The sequence below is a fragment of the Nanorana parkeri genome, unplaced genomic scaffold (assembly GCF_000935625.1).
Source record: "Nanorana parkeri isolate BGI_ZX_2015 unplaced genomic scaffold, ASM93562v1 scaffold348, whole genome shotgun sequence".
NCBI lineage: Eukaryota > Metazoa > Chordata > Amphibia > Anura > Dicroglossidae > Nanorana > Nanorana parkeri.
The window spans coordinates 1,063,940-1,070,979 of NW_017306616.1; positions in this window are offsets into that span (position 1 = coordinate 1,063,940).

The following is a 7,040-nucleotide window of genomic DNA, read 5'->3' on the forward strand; positions in this document are numbered from 1 at the left end:
TTAAAATAAATAATTTCGAAAGAACATTGTGTTCTGTAGTGACCTATTTAGAGACCCCAAATATATAACAAATATAACATTCGTTAAAATGTAAGAAGGGCTCATGTGCAAAGTTTCCATGACTGCAATAACAGATTTGTGTTGTATCAAGCATGTTTCAGTTAACTTCACATATATAAAATTACATTTGAAGTGTCAGGAGAAGATTGATTTAACATATTTTAAAGTCAGTTTAACACTTAAAGCTAACCTTCAAAGAAACAGGTAGATAAACAGAAATATTACATAACAAAGCTGTTTTACCTACTAATTTGCACTTCTGTCTATCCAATTCTGAGAGTTACACATCCCTGCCACACAAAACAGGACTGAACAGCAGGATAAAATGCCTTAGCTTTCTCTACTGCAGTTAAATGATACAAAAAGATCTTGTTCCTCCCCTAGTATTTGACTGGACAGTGAAAGTAAAGCAGCAAACTGAGGAGCTCGCCTCTCTGCTCTCTCCTCCTAAAAGCATGTCTCTTGCTATCACATGCACATTGCAGCACAACTGAATGGCTCCTTGTCCTGCTTCTTTATCTCCCAGTAAGAGTGTTGATGTGCGGGCAATAAAAAGAGGCTGATATGAAGTGAAATTTATGTTTTCACAATTATTGCATTAAAGAAAATACATTTACACAATACACAACGACATGAGCGTGTCTTTTATATCTCCCTGGACATTTATTAGCACCTGTAGATATGTTTTCATCCATTGTCATTTGACTGCAAAGTCATGTAAGGAAGTACCCCTGACTTTCAGCAGTGAAGTACCCCTGACTTGACAAATGCAGTGATGTCTGGCACATTACATAGGTAGAAAAAACACACCTGTGCGGTAAGTTCATCCAAAAAAATAACTGAAAACATTTCTAGTTTTACTCCTCCTAGATTGTATAATACATGCATGTATTTAGGCTAAGTGTATAACTGTACATTTACCAACATTAAAGTCCAATTGAGTTTTCAGTTTAAATCTTCTAAATATATTCCATGTGCAACAATAAAAAAATTGTCCAAAATGTTAGTTTGTTTTTCCTAGAAAACAGCCATAGCCTGGGTAGAAAAAGCCTGTGCCCTGCCAGCGTGTTTCAGAGAAGGACCATTGCTCTCTATATTGCAGAAGTGATTTCTCTGCAGAAGTCTGACATGTCCCCTGCTGAATCAATCAATATCAGCAAAGCTCATATTTCCTTCTAATTAGAAGACCATAGATCCAGAGGCGTAACTAGAAACCTCAGGGCCCCGGTGCAAGAAACCATTAAAGGCCCCCCCCCCCCAAAAAAAAAACATTATTTTGATGACTTTTTTAAAAAAAAACGGTTTTAAAGGGTTTTGTTTTTACGTTTTTGCATATATCTACTGCTTGGTAGCCGTACATATATGCAACAACACCTGAGGGTTTAATAACACTTTAAAGCATTTTATTAATTTTTGGTTGGAAAACAAATGACACTGCAAGACAATGACACTCTGCACCATATACAACAATCAGTACCTACCTGGTCCTTATGCAAGGACCCAAGGATTTGCGCCATCAAGGAGAGGGACCATTGCTGGTTGACCACCCTTTTGGGTCCACTGACTTCATCCTCCCATCACAGAGGGAGCAAAAAATGCATCATCTGCAAAAGCCCATTAATGGCTTTCCCAGAGAGTGACAGTATCCCCTTTTTAATGGCCAGTGTGACTCGAATACTCATGGTGGTGAAAACAGTAGCAGTGGTGGCAGTGGCTGCCTAAGCAAGGCTTTCAGGTCCTCCATTGCCCACACCTTGCTGCTGGCAGTAGCATACATCACGTAAAACATATGATCAATAATTATGTGGGGTCAAGGGGGATAATAATCTGGCAACGGACTACCCAATTGAATACTAGGTGTCGAGGCTAGACCAGTGGCTATTGCTCCCCATTGTTTACATTCAGCTGCTGACTGCGGAATCAAGATGCAAACAGAGAATTTAATTAGCAACTAAATAAATTTAGTTGCTAATGACATTTTTTAGTGTGCACATGTCTATCAAGCAATGATTAAAAAAAACTCGAGGACTTATTATGTACTTGATTTTTTTTGACGGTTGCTTGAATGCTGGATAATGGAGAGTTTACTGTATCTGACACTCACCAATTTGCTACAGGCAGCCCAGAAACCTTTTTCTTCTATTTGAGTAGATAGAGGCCAGTATAACCCAGAATAATGTATCTCACTTAAAATAAATATACCCATTTTAAACAACAACGCCTTAATTTGCTTATATGCAGTGAGCCTTGGATACCTTAGGGCCAGCTCACACCAATTATGGTGCATTCCAGAGTGGTAGCTGCTGAAATGTACTGTAATCGCACACTAAACTACCCCCTTCAATCTGGGATGGGATGGGGCTTGGCGGTGCATTGAAATCAATGGAACAGCAGCCCGCAGTGTGATGAGACACATGGCAAAACATTGCCTGCATTCCGGGCCAGTGCAAACACAAATAAGCACTGGCTCGGAAGCATTACAGCATACAGTATTTCTTTATGTTTGTACTGGACCAGAACACAGGCAATGTTTTGCCACCGTCTGATCACACTCCGGGCAGGGGTGTGACTGCTGTTCCCAAGCCCCCCCCTTCCCAGAACAAAGGGGGGAGTTTAGTGTGTGATTACAGTGCGTTCCAGCAGCTACCGCTCTGGAACGCACCGTAATTGGTGTGAACTGACCCTTACAGTGGGCAACATAATTTATAATAAAAGAATAATGTAACCTAAATGCAATCATATTTTTCCTTCTTGGCTGCAATTAATTTGGATACTTAATCTCACTTATTCATTCCCTGCTAGTACAAATTATTTCTATTGCATTAGGACTTGATACTTTTAATACTAACTAGGGATGTCCCGATGCCACTTTTTTAAGACCAAGTACAAGTACAAGTACTGACCCTCATGTACTTGCCGATACCAATTACGGATACTTTTTCTATGGGGCCCTGTGATTTTTAGTTACACCCCTGATAACATGATTAGGTTAATCATGATCCATAGTACAGTACAGTCCATAGTACAGTACTATCTGATTAGATAACACATTTTATAGGAACTATCTATAGCATCACACCTCCAAACAGAATCTAGCAGCTCGGTGGCTCAGAAGTATTGCCTTTAAGTTTATTCTATTAACAAGCTTTCCTAGTTCAGACAGTATTTGTAAAAGGTTGACAGACGTGCTATGGCAGTATAGTAATTCATGATGTGGGTATGAAATGCAATCATAGTATATGGCAATAAAAGTTTAAAATTTTAAACTAATACTCTATATGAAGTACACACTATAGTACACACACTATTAGTTTAAATCATGATCTATAGTACAACTACATATTATGTATGTACTATAGATCATGATTTAAACTAATAGTGTGTGTACTATAGTGTGTACTTCATATAGAGTATTAGTTTAAAATCATGATCCATAGATAGTAACATGATCCATCTGATTCCAAACATGATTTGAACACAGGCCCTTACTTTATTTTTTTTAAATCAAACCGTAGTTTAGTCAAGAACTGTGAACATGAGGTGCATTGAGCTGCATGAACCTTCATACAATCTGGTTCAGCCCTGGTGCTGTCACTAAAACACGTTTACAGCAGCATGGATTGTAATAAACATTTGAACTCTTGTAGAACACTGGAGTAAAGTCAATACATTGCCCGTGTCAACCAATCCAGTTCTAGTTGTCCTTATTGCATCACTGGGTAGAATGGAATGATGCGACTATTAGCTGCAATGGGCAACAAATCTTTTCTTCTTCCTTCAGATTTGATGCATGAGGTACAGCTGATAAAGGTTTAAGGTAACCATGGACAAGAGAAAGTCATCAACTGATCAGGATAACAATCTCAAGTTCACAGAAAGAATCAGCCATTCTTGGACCCAGAATAAAGGGAAATAACCATGAGAGGTGTCCCATAGTGCCAAAATAAGTGGTGTCACAGCTGTTTACCCTTTTCATTCACCTAACATGCACAAATGGACAAGCTGGGTGTCTTGTTAACACAGGCCCTTACTTGATGGTGCCTGTGCAATAGAGGTGCCTCACGAGCTGCCGATAGCTTTTTTTCCTCTCATGTGAGGACGGCAGAGCGTCGCGTCACTGCTGTGGGTGGAGCTCCAGGTCGCCGGCCAACTACATTAGACCCCACCTGAAGCACCGCCCACAGCAGTCACGTGACGCTCCTCCAGCCTTCCTGGAGGACCCCAGCCACCACGGAAGGAGCGGCAGAGCGGAAGAGCATCGCGTCACTGCTGTGGGCGGAGCTCCAGGTCGCCGGCCAACTACATTAGACCCCACCTGGAGCTCCGCCCACAGCAGTGACGTGACGCTCTTCCAGCCTTCCCAGAGGACCCCAGCCACCACGGAAGGTAAGAAAAAAAAGGGAAAAAAAAAACAGCGCAAGCTTCGGCGCTAGGCATCGGGGCATTTTGACAAGTACGAGTACTTGTCAAATGCCCTGTATCGGGCCCGATTCCGATGCTAGCATCGGCATCGGGACATCCCTAATACTAACCTCTCATCACACCATGTTCAGTAGAGATTAAAAAATAAATTATGAGCATCAGGACTGTACTGCAAAAGCATAAATCCTTGGGATGAGCATTTTAGGAACTTATACTATACTGACCCTTCTGATCTTATGTATGGTGAGGTTTCACATGGTATTTTTCGTCACTGTGCGTTTACAAGGTAGCCAAGTCAGAAATATTAAGTTGATCCAGAAAGAGGTGTAAAACTAGGGTTGGTAAATGGAATTCTGTATAACCATACACAGTTATATAAGTTCAGATTTCCAATATTGAGTGGCGAATCTGCTCCGGTTCAATTTGCTGAGTGTTTGCAAATCTGGTGCAAAGTTCAGTGGATTCGAACTATGATCCCATTGAAATCCATGGTGTGCAAATCCTGCTGTTAAATTCTGCCCAACTATTTTTAAAAAAGGGCATAGGTAGCTGAGCACTGCCATGGGGGCATTTAACAAAGCAAACATTTAAAAAAAAAAAAAAGTACAGTGGAAACTGACATAGCAACATGGAAAAATACCATCCTTTTAAATTATATGCTTAAGAGATGCCTTTAAACTGTGGTGTTACTGAACAGTATAATCTTCACGAACAGCTGCAGTGACACACTGTTCTGGCATCACATATTTTACTCTCAGCTTAGCTTAAATACATCAGCAGCAACCCAATCTGATTTTTTTGCAAAATATATATTTTTTAGGTAATTTTGGCTATGACCCTGGAGTGCTGGATCGGGGGGAGGTCAGTGTAATTCACAAACAACATTTCTTAGACCCCCTCCCACCCCATATCACCAATTATTAGTGATTCACCTATGCCAGAATCGGTATCGGTGCCAACACTGGGGATTTTCATGAGTACTTGTGAAAATGCCCCTATACTAAGAGCTGATACTGTCAATTTAAATTTGTAAACACATTCGACTTCTGTAAGGTCCCGTGCTTGCTGGAGACCTCGCACACAACTCCTCCTCCTTCCCACAGCCCACACCTGTGAGACTCCGCACAGCCTTCTGAGATGCCAGACATAGCACTGGGGAGATCACACAGCCTGGGGAGACTGCCCAGCCCTGGGGAGACCGCATACAGCCCTGGGGAGACCGCATACAGCCCTGGTGAAACCGCACACAGCCTTGTGAGACCGCACACAGCCCTGGTGAGACAGCACACAGCCTTGGTGAGACCACACAGCCCTGATGAGACCCCACATAGCCCTGGTTAGACCCCACACAGCCCTGGTCAGACCCCGCACAGCCACCTGCAACCCAGCATAGCCATGGTGAGCAACACAGAGTATATAGCTTCATATTATCATGCATTGCTGTACAATGTATTGCTGGAATTTGTAGTCTTTAATAGCTGATGGTATTATTCTGCATTGGTGTATAATTTATTGCTGGGGTTTGTAGACCTCTATAGCTGATGGTATTATTCTGCATTGATGTATGATGTATTGCTGGGATTTGTAGTCTTTAATAGCTGATGGTTTTATTCTGCATTGATGTATAATTTATTGCTGGGATTTGTAGACCTCTATAGCTGATGGTATTATTCTGCATTGATGTAAAATGTTTTGCTGAGATTTGTAGTCCTCTCTAGCTGGTGGTATTCTGCATTGCTATATAATGTATTGCTGGGATTTTTAGTCCCTCTACAGCTTGGAGTCAGTGGCAGAACTACCAGAGTCACATCTGCAACAGGGCCCTGGCACTTCACCACTGTTCTAAAATCCTTAGTCTATATTGTTTTAGAAAAACTGTCACATGACACTAAAACAAAGTATCAGTAATTGGTATCAGTGAGTACTCGGTCTTGAAAAAATGGTATCAATGCATTCCTGCCAATTAATAAATATTTAAAATATAGACTTCAGGTTTGTGTCAGGACCGCATGTGAGCACTTGAATAGACAGCAAATAGGAAGAGACAAGGTAGGTTTTACCTTGAAATAAAAATTAGATTTTATTTTCCGAGAGACAATGGCCACAAATATTGTACAGTGGCTGAAAAGTATGTAAGCAGTTTAGTTAAGCTGCAACTTAAGATAGAGAGAAAAGAGAATAGGTTTTATCTTGAATTATAAATGAGAGACAACAGTCACAGATATTGTACAGTGACTGGGTGACAGGGATGGTCTGGCCAAAATAATTATGGCTTGGTACATGCTACTGTGGTATAGCACAGGTCATAAACTTGCATAATGATTCTATGAGATGGAATGGGAGCGAGCATCTGCAAAACCTGAAGTTTGCTAAGCTGGCAATAAGACACTGGGCATTGTTGGGGATTTGGCGACAGTTTTTTCTTCTGTTCCATCAGCTGCAGAAGAGACGACCCCAGCTTGGGAAGGCTGCTGCTGGAGATGCATATTCTAAGCCTCTAAAACCCCTTGTGAAACTTCCCTCCCTGTCACTGTAGGCCACAGATTTTGTGGCAAACA